Raw genomic sequence first — 16,489 nt, 5'->3', positions numbered from 1 at the left:
CACGGGGGATGAGAGTGGGGAGGAGAGGTGGCTCCCTCCTCTGTGTGCACCCTGGGGGAGGCATGGGGTGCATGTGCCCCCAGACTGGTTAGCAGGGTGAGGACAGGCTGCCCACTACAGGTTGGGGCCAGGAGATGCATCTGCCTCTTCCTGGTGGGAGGGCTAGGCTGGGGCAGCGTTTGGGGTGGCAGCAGAAGGCAACAGCACTGGGAGGAGGGAGCTATGGGGTGGGCTATAGCCACCCCAAAATTTGCTGTAGTAACCCTGTACCCCCCTCCCAGCGCTGCCACCACCTGCCCCAAGTGCAGCCCCAGCCCAGCGCCCCCACCAGGAAGAGGCCAGCACAACCCCTGGCTCTGAGCCCACAGCAGGCAGGTTGCCCTTGCCCCACGCACATATCCGGGGGGGGCACATGCCCCTCATGCCTCCCCCAGGGTTGCGTGCAGCGGTGGGGAGCTGCCCCCCCCCTTTGGACAAGCTGCCTTCAGTTCCATCCCCTACCCCTGCCCTTCTCCCTCCCTCACCAGGGGGGTCCCTTAATCTCCCCCCCCCGCCCCTTCCCTTCCCCCCAAGACTTACTGGCCAGATGCTGCTCTCCAAGCTGCCCAGCTGCATTTCTGGCCGCGTGCATGTGGTGTCTGCGTGCATGCACGTAGCATTTATTGGTGACATTATCACCTGTGTTGGCCAAAAAAAGCTGATTGCCAATAATGCCAATTTTCCTTTCATCAGTGCCAATCCAATATATTGGTGCACTTTTAACCAGGAACTCTGCTCAATATCCTAGTGATTTAGCAAAGAGGTGGGAATGTTCACTTTCTCCTCCATTGCTGCGCATAATAGATTAAGGGATTCCTCAAGGGACTTAAGCAAGAAGCACCTATCGAGTCCCCAAAAGCTTCAGATAGGATTTAAAATGCTAATATGAACATCTCCTGCCAATGGAAAACACATACTGAGCATTAGGACTGCGTGAAGTTTCGCCGGGTGTTTTGTTTTGAAGCCGTTTTGACATTTCCAGACGAACAGCAAAACAGTTTTGACAAAATGAAATAGAACAGTGCTTTGAAACGAAACGAAACGCTGTCCCTTCAAAACAGTGAAATGGAAGTCAAAACAAAACAGTGCTGTTTTACATAGCCCTACTAAGCATGTCCAATAGCTATAGTACTGCTACTGCTGTTGCAGCCTGGCCAATGGACCTCCAGGGAACTGTTCAACTGAACATTTCCCTGTGTCAGGGTAAACATTGGTTTAACCTGCCCCAAAAAAAGGAACAAGAAAATACAGCCTTAGACAACCCCAGACTCCAAAGCACCTCTAACTCAACCACAAAGTCACAGCACAGAAAAAAATATATATATATATATTAGAAAGCAGCAACAAATCTAAGGTGGCTTCTTTTGCTCCCCTGGGGAGCAGCTCATACCAGCTCAGAGACTGCTGGGAATCCTACACGTTTGAAGCAGAATTCAGTTTCCCTTTACCTGCCCAAATGGCAGTTTCCCAGCTGCACAAGTGACATTTTTAACACTTACTTCAGTCTGGAATTCTACTGCCCACGCAGTATATGCACATCAGTATCCACACCACTACTGAACATGCTCAGCATTGACCAGGCAAGTGCATGCCTATATGCATGTGTACACCATGCCGAGCCGGTAGGGAGCCACGCTCCCGAGCCGCGTGAACAGAGCGCGGTCTGTAAGAGCGCGCCGGCAGGTGAGCAGGCGGGGCCCAGAGGCTGACCCCTGCTCTGCTAGTAAGGGCAGTAACTCCTGCGATGGTGTCGACATGGAGTTCTGCCAGGGCCCCTGCCCGGGGGGCGCGGCCTTCCCGGGGCTTGTCCGAGGCCTCCACCCAGACGGAGCCCTCGGGGGGGCTGCCGTCCTCCAACCCCCTGGCCTGCGGGAACTGCCTGGCAAGGTCTGGGGGGGCAGGGACTGGGGACTCCTGCACCTGTCCTGTAGGTATCCACCTTAGGACCCTGGAGGAACGGGTGCGGGGGCTCCCGGAGGAGGTTAGCAGGCTGAGGGGAATCCGTGAGGCAGAGGAGGAAATTGATAGGTATTTTCTTTCTCTGCAGGGTGGTACGACCGAGGAGAGGGCAGCCCGGGATGAGCCCTCCACTGCTGAGTGGCAGACGGTCTCCCGTGCCAGGGCTATTAACCATGTTGCGGCACCAGTTCCTCCTGTCCATCTGGAGAACAGGTACGAGGCCCTGGCAGCCCTGGAGGAGGAGGGAGCAGTGGAAGATACCAGGGAGGAGACTCTGCGCACACAATGTCCTGTGCGGGCAGCGGGAGTCAAGAGGCCTAAGAGGAGGAAGCGTCGCGTCATCGTGATTGGTGACTCCATCCTGAGAGGTACGGAGGGCCCCATTGTCGCCAGGATCCCTCAGCATGTGAGGTCTACTGCCTGCCCGGAGCGAAGATTCAGGATGTGAAGGGGATGCTCCAGTCCATCATCCAGCCCACCGATTATTACCCCATGGTCCTTGTCCATGTGGGTACTAACGATGCGGCCAGGAGAGCCCCTGATCGCCTGATGGAGGACTACCATGCTCTGGGAGGCGTGCTGAGGGAGATGGGCGCACAGGCGGTCTTCTCTTCCATCCTGCCAGTGAGCGGTCGAGGCAGACGCCACGAGATGTGCATAGCGGAGACCAACTGGAGGCTACAGGAATGGTGCTTCGAGGCGGGCTTTGGCTTCCTCAGCCATGACCGGCACATCGTGATGAGAGACATGCTGGGACGGGATGGGCTCCACCTTTCCCCTAAAGGTAAGCGTGTGTTCTCTTCCACGTTGGTGAACCTCCTTCGGCGGGCTTTAAACTAGGCTCGTCGGGAGAGGGGGAAGATGAGGGCGGAGGAGACGACAAACTACCAGGCCCAGCAACAGCCAGCGAGCCCAGACCAATGGTCAAAAGGGAGAAGCAGGTAAGTGATGGGGGACGGGGCACTGCTGAGACTAGGGGGTCAGTGGGCACAACCGTTGGAGGCCTCAAATGCCTCTACACGAATGCTCAAAGTATGGGGAAGAAGCAGGAGGAACTCGCCCTCCTCCTAGTTGTCACCAGCCCTGACATAGTGGGGATCACAGAAACGTGGTGGGACTCATCGCATGACTGGGTGGTGAGTGTCAAGGGCTATAGGCTATACAGGAGGGACAGGATAGGAAGGAAAGGTGGAGGAGTAGCACTCTACATCAAGGAGGAATATACTTCCTCGTCAATTAGCAAGGGGGTAGAGGGGGGGCACTCCGAGGTGCTCCGGGTTAGAGTAAAAGGCAGTCCAGGGGAGAGAGACTTAACGGTGGGAGTCTACTATAGACCTCCCAACCAGGGAGAAGAGCTCGACCAGGAATTCTTAGGTCAGCTCGCAGAGGCAGTGAGGGCTAAGGATGTGGTCATCATGGGGGACCTGAACTTCCCAGACATCTGCTGGGAAGAGCAGTCAGCCAAGTCTGACAGCTCACGTCGGTTCTTAGCCAGAGCGCAGGACCTCCATCTAACCCAGGAGGTGCACAGCCCCACCAGGGGAGACGCCTTGTTGGACCTGGTGCTGGCCACGGGTGACGGGCCACCTGGGAGACAGTGATCATCGCTTGCTGGAATTCACCATCCAGCGTAAGGTGGCAAAGGGCTGCAGCAAGGCAACAGCCCTAGACTTTAGGAGGGCTGACTTCAACAAGCTAAGGAGGATCGTTGGGGAAGCGCTGAGGACCCAGAGGGGAAGGGAGCCAGACGTCCAAGGTGAGTGGTTGCTCCTTAAGGAGACGATCCTCCATGCCCAAAGGGAGGTAATCCCAACAAGGGTCAAAGGGAGCAGGAGGGCACATAAACCCCCATGGCTCACTAGGAGCATCCAGGAATGTCTCCTTGCTAAAAGGGAGGCATACACCCAATGGAGGGATGGGGTCATCACCAAGAAGGACTACGTTACAGTCGCCCGAGGATGTAGGGGGGCAGTCAGGAAGGCCAAGGCAGAGATGGAGATAGGACTAGCTTCCTGGATTAAGGACAATAAGAAGTCCTTCTTCAAATACATAGGGGGTAAAAAGAGGGTCCCGGGTAATGTGGGGCCCCTGCAGGACACGATGGGCAACTTAGTCGTCATGCCAGATGACAAAGCTAACATATTTAACGATTTCTTTGCCTCTGTCTTCCTAAGTAGGGACCAGTTCAGCCACCTCCCTGCTGGGCCCCCCTCGGGCCCGGGAGAGACACGCCTGGGCCAGGGGTTAGCGAGGAGTTAGTTAGGGTACTTCTGGAGAGGCTGGACGTGTTCAAGTCCGCTGGTCCGGACGATCTTCACCCTAGGGTTCTACAGGAACTGGCCGAGGTCATTGCGGGACCCCTGGCACGGCTCTATGAGCACTCGTGGTGCTCTGGTGAGGTGCCGGAGGACTGGAAGAGGGCCAATGTGGTCCCTATCTTCAAAAAGGGAAAAAAAGAGGACCCGGGAAATTACAGGCCAGTTAGTCTTACCTCAATCCCGGGTAAGCTCTTTGAAAAAATTATCCTGGCACACATCCAGGAGGGCCTTGCAGGGGAATGCATGCTCAGGGGCAACCAACATGGGTTCATCAGTGGCAGGTCTTGTCAGACCAACCTGGTGGCCTTTTACGATCAGGTCACCAAGTCATTAGACGCAGGGGTTGCTGTGGATGTAGTCTTTCTGGACTTCCGGAAGGCTTTCGACACTGTCTCTCACCCTGTCCTCATCAAAAAGCTGGGAGACTGTGGTGTCGATGCCCACACGGTCAAATGGGTCACCAACTGGTTGGAGGGCTGCACCCAGAGGGTGGTAGTGGATGGGTTCTTCTCGACCTGGAAGGACGTGGGCAGTGGGGTTCTGCAGGGCTCGGTCCTCGGGCCCGCACTGTTCAACATCTTCATCAGTGACTTGGATGACGGGGTAGAAAGCACCCTGTTCAAGTTTGCTGATGACACGAAGATGTGGGGGGATGTGGGTGCACTAGAAGGGTGCAATAGGCTACAAGCTGACCTTGACAGGTTGCAACGGTGGGCGGATGAGAATAGGATGGGGTTTAACACTGATAAGTGCAAGGTGTTGCACATGGGGAGGAAGAACCGGCACCACACTTACAGGTTGGGGAACTCCCCTCTTGCCAGCACGGAGATGGAAAAGGATCTTGGAGTCGTCATTGACTCCACGATGAACATGGGCCGGCAGTGGGGGGAAGCAGTCAAGAAGGCCAACCGTACCCTGTCATGCATCCACAGATGCATCTCGAGCAGGTCCAGGGAGGTGATCCTCCCCCTCTATGCGGCACTGGTCAGGCCGCAGCTGGAGTACTGCGTCCAGTTCTGGGCACCACACTTCAAGAGGGACGTAGACGATATGGAAAGAGTCCAGAGGAGGGCCACTCGTATGATCAGGGGTCAGCAGGGCAGGCCTTATGGAGGAGAGGCTATGGGACCTGAACCTGTTTAGCCTCCACAAGAGAAGGTTAAGGGGGGACCTTGTGGCCTGCTACAAACTGGTCAGGGGGGAAATCAGCAGGTACTGGGGGAGTCCCTGTTCCCCCGTGTGCTGCCAGGAGTGACCAGGAATAACGGTCACAAGCTGGTGGAGGGTAGGTTTAGATTAGATATTAGGAGGCGCTACTTCACAGTCAGGGCGGCTAGGGCCTGGAACCGGCTTCCAGGGGAAGTGGTGCAGGCTCCTAGCCTGGGGATTTTCAAAAGGAAGTTAGATGAGCACCTTGCCAGGGTCATCTGACCCCGGTGCTCTTTCCTGCCAAGGCAGGGGGTCGGACTAGATGATCTACCTAGGTCCCTTCCGACTCTAGCTACTATGAAACCAGGCATCTATGTGTCACAGAACTCTACCTAGCAAAAACTGTGACTAGGACTGTTCGCTGCCCCATTCTGAAGTCTCCTTTCCAGGTAGTCAAGACAAGACAACATGGAGCCAGGAGGAAAAATAGGAGTGTGGCTCAGCAAGATGGATGCTGCGCTAGAGAAGCATCAGGCCTAGGTTTTAATCTGGACTCTTGCTGTCACTGGTCCAGAAAATGCTCTCTACCCTTTTTATCCAACAAATATTAGATACAAGTTGCAGTGGCTCAGCTCTAAAAGTACCGAAGAGAGGCTTAGCTAAATGACTTGGCTGTAGCTTGGTGGTTAGAGCCCTGGGCTGAAGTCAGACAAACAGGTTGAAACCCACTTTGGGTGAATCTGGGTCTCCTGCTTGCTAGGCGAGTACCCGAACCATTCAGCTATTGGGATTAAAGCATAGAAAGGCTTTTGCCCTCTACCTCCTCAGGTAAGTGCATACCTAGCCAGTATATCAGGTACTGTAGATGCTCAGTAGTTGTGTGGATGCTTACGCCTACAAACTATACGAGTAACACAAACACAAACTAGGAGATGGGAAGTGAAATATAAAATTCTATGCTTAGCACCTTTGGGGGGGGGGGGGGGGGAGAAACACTCCCCACCCAAAAAAACCCAAAAAAACACCACCACCAGTGTCAGGTGATCACCTGAGAACCTCAGCTTCTATTTCTACAGCTAGTTGTCAGAGCTGAAAACAGGACCCTACATCAGGTGCAAGCAATTATTTCAGGGAGAAGTTAACAAGTTTTGGTGATGTTGGGAGCTGCCCCCTAACCCCTGACCTTTGCCAGTGAAAGTCCCTCTCCTTGCTGCCCTCACCCCCTCCAAGTACTCCTTTTGGAAGGAGCTGCCATCTTAAAACCAGAAAAAAAAACCCCCAAAATAATATATTAGGTGTTTGACTTCTAGTCTATTTTATTACAAAAAATAGTTGTCATGACTTGTGATTGTGTATTGTATATAGAAAGGATTGCATAATAACTCAAAACTAAAGTGTCACTCACTGTGGGGGCGGGGAGTACTGGGGGTTGTGAGAGGGTGTGGCTGTGTGGGGGAGCACAGGGTATGTTGAGGTATATCTATAAGTTGGTAGGGATTGTGAGGGCAGGGTATGGGTGTGGGGCATGATCGGGGGGGTTCTAGGGCCCCCCCCCCCCCAAAACACACTCCCCCCATGGCGTGCAGTCCCCACAGCCTGGCAGCAGCAGCAGGAGGGGAGGTCAGGGTGCTCATGCCTGGCGCAGGAGCCTGATGGTGCATGGCTGCGGCCAGAGCTGCGTGGGTAGAGGGAGTGGAGCCTGCCCCAACCACTGGGGCTCTGCACCGGGCGCCTGCAGCTCCACCACTCGCAGTGGGGGAAGCCTCACACTGAAGCCTGCCACCTCCCCTGCTCCCTGCTGCGCAGGGTCCTGCACTCTGCCCAGAATGGAGGGAGCCCCACCCCAGCACGCGGCTTCCCCTCTGCAAGTGCAGAGCTGCAGCGCGGAGCCCCTGTGATAAAAAGGGCCAGCGCTCTGCTGGGGGCAGGGAGTGCACCGCAGCACAGCCTGCCCGGCCACTTCTATCGCAGGGGCTCTGCGCCTGCAGCTCCACACTCGGAGGGGAAGCCCCGCGCTGGACTCCGCAGGGAAGCAAGGGGCAGGGCTGCCTCCACTCCGGGCAGAGTAGGAAAGGCAGCAGGCTCCAGTGCAGGACTTCCCCCTCTGTGAGTGCTGGAGCTGCAGGCACGCAGTGCAGAGCTCCGGCAATAGGTCACGCTTTGCTCCCACCCACCACGCAGCACCGGCTGGAGCTGCGCCCCACCGGGCACCTGCTCCAGGGATGAGCATCCTGACCTCCCCACTTGCTACTGCTGCCAGCAGAAGCTGCATGCCATGGGGGGAGGGGAGGGTGGGGAAAGTGTGGGAGGTCCCTATGCCTCCTCACCCTCACACCCACACCCTGCCCAGCTGGGCTCCACATTCCCACTGCCCCTCTGGGACACAAGCTCTGCACTGCACTCCTGCTTCCACCCAGCTACAACTCCCCTGCACCAGCCCCACCACTTCCTTACCTGCTGAGGCAGGAGCCCCTCCCAGAAGCTGCTGGCTGGGAAGAGCCCTTCTGCCCACGACGGTGGGAGTGAAGCCCAATAGGAGGGTATGTTGGGAGGGTTGTACATGTGAGCAGCTTGCTCCACCTTCGTGGACAGAAGAGCTAGGCAGGATGCAATGTGTTTGCAGGGGGAGTGCTGTGGGCTGAATGAATACACCTGGCAGGCTGGATCTGGCCCGCAGGCCATATTTTGCCCAACCCTGTTCCATGTACTCCAACACAAGAAGGAAGGTAAAGAAACAGATCCCAATATTTCCTGTTTCTAAAAAGCTTAATATGGGGCTCATGACAATGGGCCAGGGCTCAGACCAAAGAGGTCTTTCTTTGTGCTCAGAGCTCCCAGCACATCATCAGTATTAAGGATGCTTGTTTGCTGTGCTAATGGCACACGCACAGAGAAGTGGCTCTCTGCAGGACTGAACAGAATAACAATGGGCTCCTGCTTGCAAGCAATTTCCTGAATAATTGTCACATGCGTGAACTCCCGAAACCATCCAGCACTCACCAAGGAAGGTGGCCAAGACTGGTCCCAGGGACTTGTTTACAGCAATTCTCCACATCTTCTCCCAACCCTGCTGACCGGAGCTCTTCCCACCTGCAGGGCAGCCTCAGAGCAACGTTCCAAGCATCCCACCCTTACAGCTTCACAGAAGTTTAGGGCTGGAAGGGACCTTGTGAGATCATCAGGTCCAGCCCCCCTGCTCTGGGCAGGAAAGGCTGCTGGAATCAGATAACCCCACCAAGGTGTGCGTCCAATCTCCTTTTGAAGATCTCCAGGGTAGGTGCCTGCACCACCCCCACCTGGAGTTTATTCCAGAGTCTGGTCACACAAACCATGAAGAAGTTTTTCCTTATATCCATGGGGCTCAGCTTTGTGCATGCCTGAGCACAAGTCTGGAATTGGGGCCCACTTCAGAGTGCCAGATCTTTGAGCAAAGTACCCAGAAACAGCTCAACAGGATTTGTGCCCCTGCTTGTTTGAATTCTGAGAGTGCAAAAGGGGGGAAAAAAAGGGAGGGTGAGAAAGTGAGTAAGCAACAGTAAATGGGCCAAGCTAGGAGCATCAAACTCACCCAGGGCTGGATCCAGACCATGGGGCTCTTCCTAGGCCAGATCCATAGGTCCACCAACAGCTGACAGGTCCAGGAGCAGCAGCAGCAGCAGCAGCAGCAGCAAGGGGTCTGGCAGTGGCAGGCAGTATAGGGTATAGGCAGAGCCATAGAAGGTATAGGGTGTGCAAGCATTGCATCTGCACAGCCCTTGCTTGTCCCCACCCTCCACCCCAACCCCTCCACACTAAATCACCAAGTCCATTGGGGCCACAGAAAGGACTCCACAAGCTGCATCTTTGACATCCCTGCTTCAAACTGTGTAGGTGCTCAACTAGTCTGAATTTCAATGGGAGATTGGGGCCTAAATGCCTCGGAAGATCTGACATTTGGCAGTTGAGCCCTGTGTAGGCAGGTTGCTGCCCAATCCCCACTAAGGTCAGCTGCCCGCTTCCCCAGTCTTCTTTTAGGATTAGGCAGGGTCTTTGTCCCCAGATCACGTGGCTCCTTCTGAAACTCTTGCCCAGTCCCGTTATGGCAGACAGGCTAAATCTGGCAAGGGAAGGGCAGATATCAGCCTGGAATCAGGGGTTAAGTCACTGTGACAAAAATGTCACTGTACTTAAAATACCAAAACCCATTATTTAGATTGCAAAAGAGATCATGCAAAATGTACCAGAGGTGCGTCTGCTCCAGAGCCACAGATCAAGACTACAGGGAGCATAGCTCGAGCATCCTAGACCGCTATATCTCAGCCTGACTGCTGGTAAACCCACAGCACTATGCCTCTGTGCCGACAGAGAGGGTGTCCAACCAACGCCCTGTACTCTATGACCAATGTAAACAGCCCTGTTGGAAGAATGCCCTGTGCTCCGTCTGCCCAGCAAAGGCAGGCTCAGATGAATGCCAGCTTTCCTGGGAGCAGAGTGCAGCCTACAGCCGACTACCAGATTAATCAAGTGTAATAATATTCATATCCAACATTTACCTGAGGTCAGACATAAGGCTATAGGCCACACCTGGCCCATGGAGGTGGGTTATTGGGCTGTGCAAGTACAGTAAAGCACTCAAGGGGTTAATACAATACTCTGGCACCCCTCCCTCACCCTTCCATACCCCCAAATTTCTCATTTATCATTATTTGGCATGCAAATTGGCAGCATTAAACTCTGCATGCTGGCTGCACAAACAGTGTCGGGCAGTCAGAGCAAGAATCCCCACAGTCCAGATCCACAGGTGGGTCATCCAGCCTGCCAGAAGTCCAGACCTAGCCCATCAACTTATCTGAGCTTGTACATCAGGGATGTCAAGATATGAAGCTAAGATTCCAGTTTTAAAAGCAAGATCTTTTACCACTTAAGTGGCCATGCCCATTGGCATAGAGACGGACTCCTCCATTGCTCTCCACATGCAATTTAGCCGGAGAGTGACACAAAACCAAATGTGTTGGTGGGTTACTGAAGCCTACCACTTGGCCTGCTTCTTCCAAACAGCTTCCTCTAGGAGCCCTGCCCTTTCAAGTAGCAGTTAATCTGCAAAAAGTCATTAAGCTGTTTCAATACCCGGGGGTTTTTTGTTTGTTTTTTTTAGGTGCTCTGCCATCTAGTGTGATCCTCAGCCCTGAGTTAGGCACTCAGTGGACTCCTGGGAATAGTTAACTATCCAAGAACAAGATTTACAGAGCAGTCAAGAGAGAGCAGGAAGCCGACTCAGCTAGTCAGCAGACACCATGAAGAGTGGGGTCTAAGCCCCATGCCTTAAGACTAGGGTTTTCAGCCCTTTTTAATAAGTGTACCCCCAGGACCAGACATGGAGTTGGGGGGGGCATGCAGAGTGGCAGCAGCGCAGCATCTGTGTAGCCCTGCTCTCACCCCACCCCAGCCCTACTCCTATGAGGCAGCAGCATGGGATGGTGGCGCTCCATCCCCTCCTGCCCCTGCATTCCCCCAGGACCTTTGCAAGATACCCCCAGGGGTTTGCATAGACCCAGTTGACAACACCTGCCATAGAAGTATTTAGGGGCCTAACTCTGGACCTGAAGGAAGAGGCCAGCTCTGCTCAGAATCTGCAGCCATGGATCTTCCTCTGGACTTGGGCACCCAAGTCAAGCTAGCCCTTTGCCACTCAGAGAAAGCCCAGACCACAATACTCAATAGTCAGCACACTGTACACAGCAGCTCAGGCACTCACCAGGGAAGTCTGCTTTTATACTTCTACTCTGGGGCATGGACTGGACCCCAGAATGGGCTACATCCCAAAAGAGTGTCTTAACCATCTGATTACTGGGACTTTTGGGGATGTGACTTTCTGGATCTTGCTTGTTGAAGCTGATCCAGGTACATAGTTGCAGGAGGAGAGACACAGCACAAGAGAGTTTGGCATCGCACTCCCTAGTGACATGGACAAAAATCAGGATGGAGCACCCCTGTTCCAATGAATGGTTCGTTATTTATTGGAGGAAGTGGAAGAGCAAACAGAAAAAGGGGTTTGTAGCTCAAATGAGACAAGTTAAGGGAGCAAAGCAGCACAGGAAATGGCAAGCTGATAAGAAACTTCTGTACTGGTGATAGGAGGGAAAGGAGCAACAGATAGGAAGAGGGATCATGGCAAACTCAGCTGATCCCCTTAATTAGCGAGGCCTTCTGCAAGGGAGAGGAAGGAAAAAAAAAAAAAAAAAAAAAGCAAGGCGAGTTTGAAGAAGGAGAAAAAAGTAGCCTGTGGTGCTCCTGTCACACCAACAACCACAGCAACGAGCCTTAAGAGGACAAGGCAAAGGCTGGGGAGAGGGAGAACAGGGCAAGGGTCCAGTACAGGACGAAGAAAACAAGCAGTGCAGCCAGTAAGCAGCTCATCAATGCAGGCAGAGGCTGAACAAGGAGCCAGAGCTGAGCAAAGCACTTACAGTCAGCATCAATCAAATGCCAATCAGTTAAGCAGAAAAAAGCAACTGACCAAAGTAGCTCAGACAGACAGCAGTCAGCATGTGGCACGAGGAGCTAGCTAGCCAGGTAAGCCAGTGGGGTAGGGCAGAAGTAACTCTCTGGTAGAAGCAGTGGAGGTTGACAAGCAGGCACTGGGCGAGTCAGAACCAAAACCTTGCGACTTTCCAGAGCAAGCCTGCACTACAGCTTACTGTCAGCTGCGGTATCCCTTCAGGAAGCCCAGTACCCCGTCAGGAAGCAGCACTGCGGTCTGAGCCATCAGGCCATATTGGGATGCAGGAAGAAGGCAGGAGAGCCAAGCTCAAGAGCTGAAGAGGAGAGCCTGGGGTGATACGAGGGTTCAAGGCAAAGGAGGCTGCCAGGCAGTGTTGAACAACGGACTGAGGGACCAACAGCTTACTAAAATCAGAGCCCGGGAACTGACAAGCCTCAAACATCTCACAGGAGGTAGAGCAGCCACACAGAGGCACTGGGAACAGCTTGCTTAGGAGGTGCCGACACTGATCCTGCCAAGTGTGCCCAGGTCATGGTCAATGAGGGAGCGCTGTCACTTCAGAGCACCCTGCAGTATTTCTGCCGAGTACTTTAGCTTACCCCAGCCACCTCCTGGCTGTGAAGCCGAGCACAGCACTGCGCCCCGGAGGTTACAGCAACCGCTTGAATTCTGATCCTGCAAGACAACAAGGACATGTGTTACTTACTGCACCCCCACAAAGACATCACAGGCAGAGCAGAGGTGGAGAGGAGAAATGAGCTTTCGTTTAGGCTCAATCCGGCGTACGAGTCCAGCCTCACAGTCCAGCACCCAGGAAGCAAGGGCAGCCCCTTCCGACCCAAGCCAATGGCTGGAGCTGGACTCCATTTAAACAGAAAGTAAGCTGTGAATAGTTTTTGATTTAAATATTTTTCAGATGAATTTGAAGGTGGTGGAAAGACCCCAAGTACCAGAAGGCAATTCAGAGCCGTAAGTCAGACAGTGCTGGCTGTTTAGGTTACCCCAGTCAGCTTCTTCAGATCCACAGGCACAACGCTGCTGCTGAGTTTCTCACTTCCTAGCTTCCTTCTAAATCTTGGAAGTGGGAGGACGCCCGTCACTGCTCCAGAGCTTCCAACGTTTGCCCACCAACTTTGATGTCACGGCCGATCCGGGTAGCAAGTGACCCGCTCGTTTAGATCCGAATAACCCTTGCTGGAAGCAATAATTTCCTTAATCGCTAGAGAAGGTTCTTGACAATATGAATCCCTGTTTAAAACCTCTGGGTCTGTCTTGTGAATCATGCTTGCACACTTAACAGTGCTAACACGAAGTGCCAGGGCACCCTGGTTAAGAATCACTGGCTTAGAGCCTGGCTCAGGAAATTGGCAAAAGCATTGCCAGTCTCTGCAGAGAAACTTAGTTGGGAGGGAGGTGGCAGGGCAGTAGTGCCATCCCCTGCCTATGGAAGGGCAAGAACAGATGAAACCCTGCTTGCTCTCCCTTCCACTCCAACCCATAGTAGGCTGGGCCTGGTTTGGGAGCTCAAATAAACATGAAGGAACCTCAGACTGATACAAAGCCCTTCCCAGAATCACTACCCATGAGACCCTGGAGACAACAGCTCAAAAGCAGGCATAGTCGTTACACAGCTCAGGGAAAGGATGCTCTTGGGACCTCATTTAAAGAGGGAGCATATTATGAGCCAGTCTCCCCAGCTCCCTGGGCTACAGGATCCCTACAAGTGTCCACATACCCGCCACCCCCAGCAGCCGCTTCCTTGCCCACACACTGCCCAGCATACGCTCGAGTGGCAATGTTTCCAGAAAGCCAAACAAGTAGATATCTGTAAGTACATCATCTGATCAGCAGTAACCCAAAGGCTGCTCCTACCGAGATCAACAACAAGCCTCCGTGGGCCGCTCTACTAACCGCCCTCCAGAAGAACAGTGCTCACGTGGGCTGGATGTTACTGCGATAACCAGGGTGTCCTCTCACCTCCGACTACCCAAAGGTGGCTGCACTTACTCCCCCGGTTTACGTTCCACGCTGACAACTGCCCAACAGAAAAGTGACCCAGTGCCGGACCCTGCACCGCTCTTTCTAGTGCGACGGTCTGGAAAGAAGGGCGAGTACCTGGTAGCGAGGCAGAAGGGTGACGCTTTTCAAGCAGACAAACAAAAACCAAGCCTGTTCTTTCCCATGAGCAGGGCTCCCTTTATCCTAAGGAGATAAAAGCTTCTGGGCAGATTTATGACAGCAACAAACCACTCGAGAGAGCGCACAAGTGCTCCAGCAGCCATAGATCATATCCAAAACCCTTCGCTCTATTCCTGGGAGACGCCAAATGTCGGGGCATCTGTGGCCTGTAACTGGCCCACCCAGGTTTTCAGTGACTGCAACAATTTTAAGTGGTGCGCATTTAAAACCCGTTGTTTGCAGCATTTAAAGCCCGTCGCTTGCAGCAAGCCCAGAGCAAGCCCGTGTCCCGGGCTCTCCGCTCGCCCCCGCCGGCCCGAAGCCGGGCACGGCGCTTAGCCGGGCTCCCTGCGGCGGCACAAGGGTCAATTCGCTCAACAAGGGGGGGGGAAAAAGTTTGCCGGGGTGACGAGGGTCCCCTGGGCCGCGCTCCCGGAGCGCAGGAGCGGCCGCGGGCAGGCACGGAGCGGCGGGGCGCTGGGGGCAGAGGCGGGCGCGCCCTGCCGGCAAACTTTCCCGGAGCGGCGCCCACCACTCACCCGGGCTGAGGAAAAGCCGCGCAGCTGCTCCGCCGCCGCCGCCGCCCCAACAAACCCCCGCGGGCGGCGTGAGGAGGCGGCCGCCGGCCCGGCCCCGCCCGCTGCGCCCGCGTTTGAAGGGCAGCCGCCGCCGCCCATTGGCGCCCGGCGCTGCGGGGCGGGGCTCCCGCTCCCACCCGGCCGCGCCGGCCTCCTCCCGCCCTGCCCGCGCGCAACGCGCGCTGCCTTCCCGCCGCCCCTGCAGGACGGCGGTGCGCAGGACCTGAAGCCGAAGGGGCTCTAACACAAGCGGGTCCGGGGGGCGCCCCAGCCGGCGTGAGAAACCACCTGCCCGGCGGGGGCAGCCGCCTTGCCACCTAGTCGGGCAGCGTGAGGGAGTCACTTGCCCCACGGCTCACGGTGAGCCGACTCCTCCCTTCCTCATCCCGCGAGTGTCGATGCCTGGTTTCTTTGATGGGCTTGATGTCCCACTAATCCAGCGATCCCATCTACTGGCAAAATTATGCCTGCCAGAGCACATGGAGGGTTTTGGTCAACTGGCCGTGCACACAGACCGGTTGTAGCTTTAGCGTTTGTTTTCATCGGAGCCCGCAAAGGCCCTTGTCCACGACTGCTCACAGACTAGGAGGAAAACCGGAGGTAACCCAGCTCAGACCTGCGATCTGGCATACTGTAGCCCAGGTCCCAGTCCTGGAGCAGGGGAACTTCAGGGCAGTGACAGATGGGGTGGGGATCCTGCCCCTGCTCCGCGCGGGCCGCGTGAGTCAGTGGGTAGAGGGCTGCTCCCCGAGCCCCCCGATTAAAATTTTGCTGACCCCGACCCACAATTGTGGAGGTTTTACAGATCCGGCTATATATGTATGTTCTGTATTTGTCCCATTAAAACTGGGGAATGGTCTGACATGCTGTTTTATATTTTGAATCCTACTGTGTGACCAGTTAAAAGTAATACCACAGCAAACTAAAAAGAGAGGAAATGACCTATTTACAAATTATACCTGATCCGTGGAACTGTTGTTTAGAAATGCAGTAACAGATCTGACACGTTTAAATTAACCTCTCAAAAATGACAAAATGTCATATCCTCCTATTTGGAAATACACAATCTGATATCAATTTTTTTAAACACAAGTAGATTTTTAACCAAACCAACCCTTCATCTACCTCTAGTCATAATTCATACAGGTTTCACCCCAATGCCAGTAGGTCCTAGCTGTGGACTGCTCCGTAATCTCTCCATCAGGTGACATCTTCAAATGAGGCAAAAAAATGTGGGTGCTTCAAATTTGGGGTGTATGTCTTGGATCTGATATTCAAAAAGCACTGAGCAGTCAGCCTTTGGAAATTAAATCCTTTATGCTGACTCCAGTTGCGTAGCCCAAAATGACTCGGATTTAACAATCATGGCTTTTATGGTTTTGTTACTGAAACTGTGTCTGGAATATTGTAATGAGGAGATGGACATGGAAAACGAATGCCTCCATTGCTAACAGGAAGGAAAAAATCCCTGCAACTTTAAAGTGCATTTACCACTCCACCAATTTCTGGAGCACCTACAGTTGTTATCAGCAGTGATTTGAAATTTACTTCCAGTTTGCCTGTTCTAGCAGAGTTTGTCTAGGTGTAAATGACTAAATGAGATGCAACGAATGGGCTCAGACAGCTTTTTAAACAGTCTCTGACATGCTATTGAAGAAGCATCCTTTTTCATTGATATTCCTTCTCTACAGTGTTCTACCCGAGAGGAAATAGTTCTGGAAAACTTGCAATTAATGTACTGCAGCTTTTTCTAGATGTATGGGATTTTGGTAGAAGCATTTTTACAT

The 16,489-nt window shown here is 53.9% G+C and overlaps 1 protein-coding gene across 1 annotated transcript in view; it reads right to left on the bottom strand.

Moving 5' to 3' along the window:
* Positions 1 to 14,763, bottom strand: part of CTXN1 (cortexin 1) — a 112,867-nt gene extending 98,104 nt beyond the window's left edge. Inside the window, exons 1-2 of the mRNA XM_090027789.1 lie at positions 14,664 to 14,763; positions 12,546 to 12,621 (exon numbers count right to left, since the gene is read on the bottom strand). The gene's annotated coding sequence lies outside the window, so the exon portion shown is untranslated. The remainder of the gene's footprint in view (positions 1 to 12,545; positions 12,622 to 14,663) is intronic.
* Positions 14,764 to 16,489: the final 1,726 nt, after the last annotated feature.

Source organism: Crocodylus siamensis, chromosome 14, assembly GCF_052110815.1.
Source record: "Crocodylus siamensis isolate JL-2025a chromosome 14, ASM5211081v1, whole genome shotgun sequence".
Classification (NCBI taxonomy): Eukaryota; Metazoa; Chordata; order Crocodylia; family Crocodylidae; genus Crocodylus; species Crocodylus siamensis.
The sequence above is the reverse complement of the archived record's forward strand: the minus strand, read 5'-3'. Positions and strand labels throughout refer to the sequence as shown.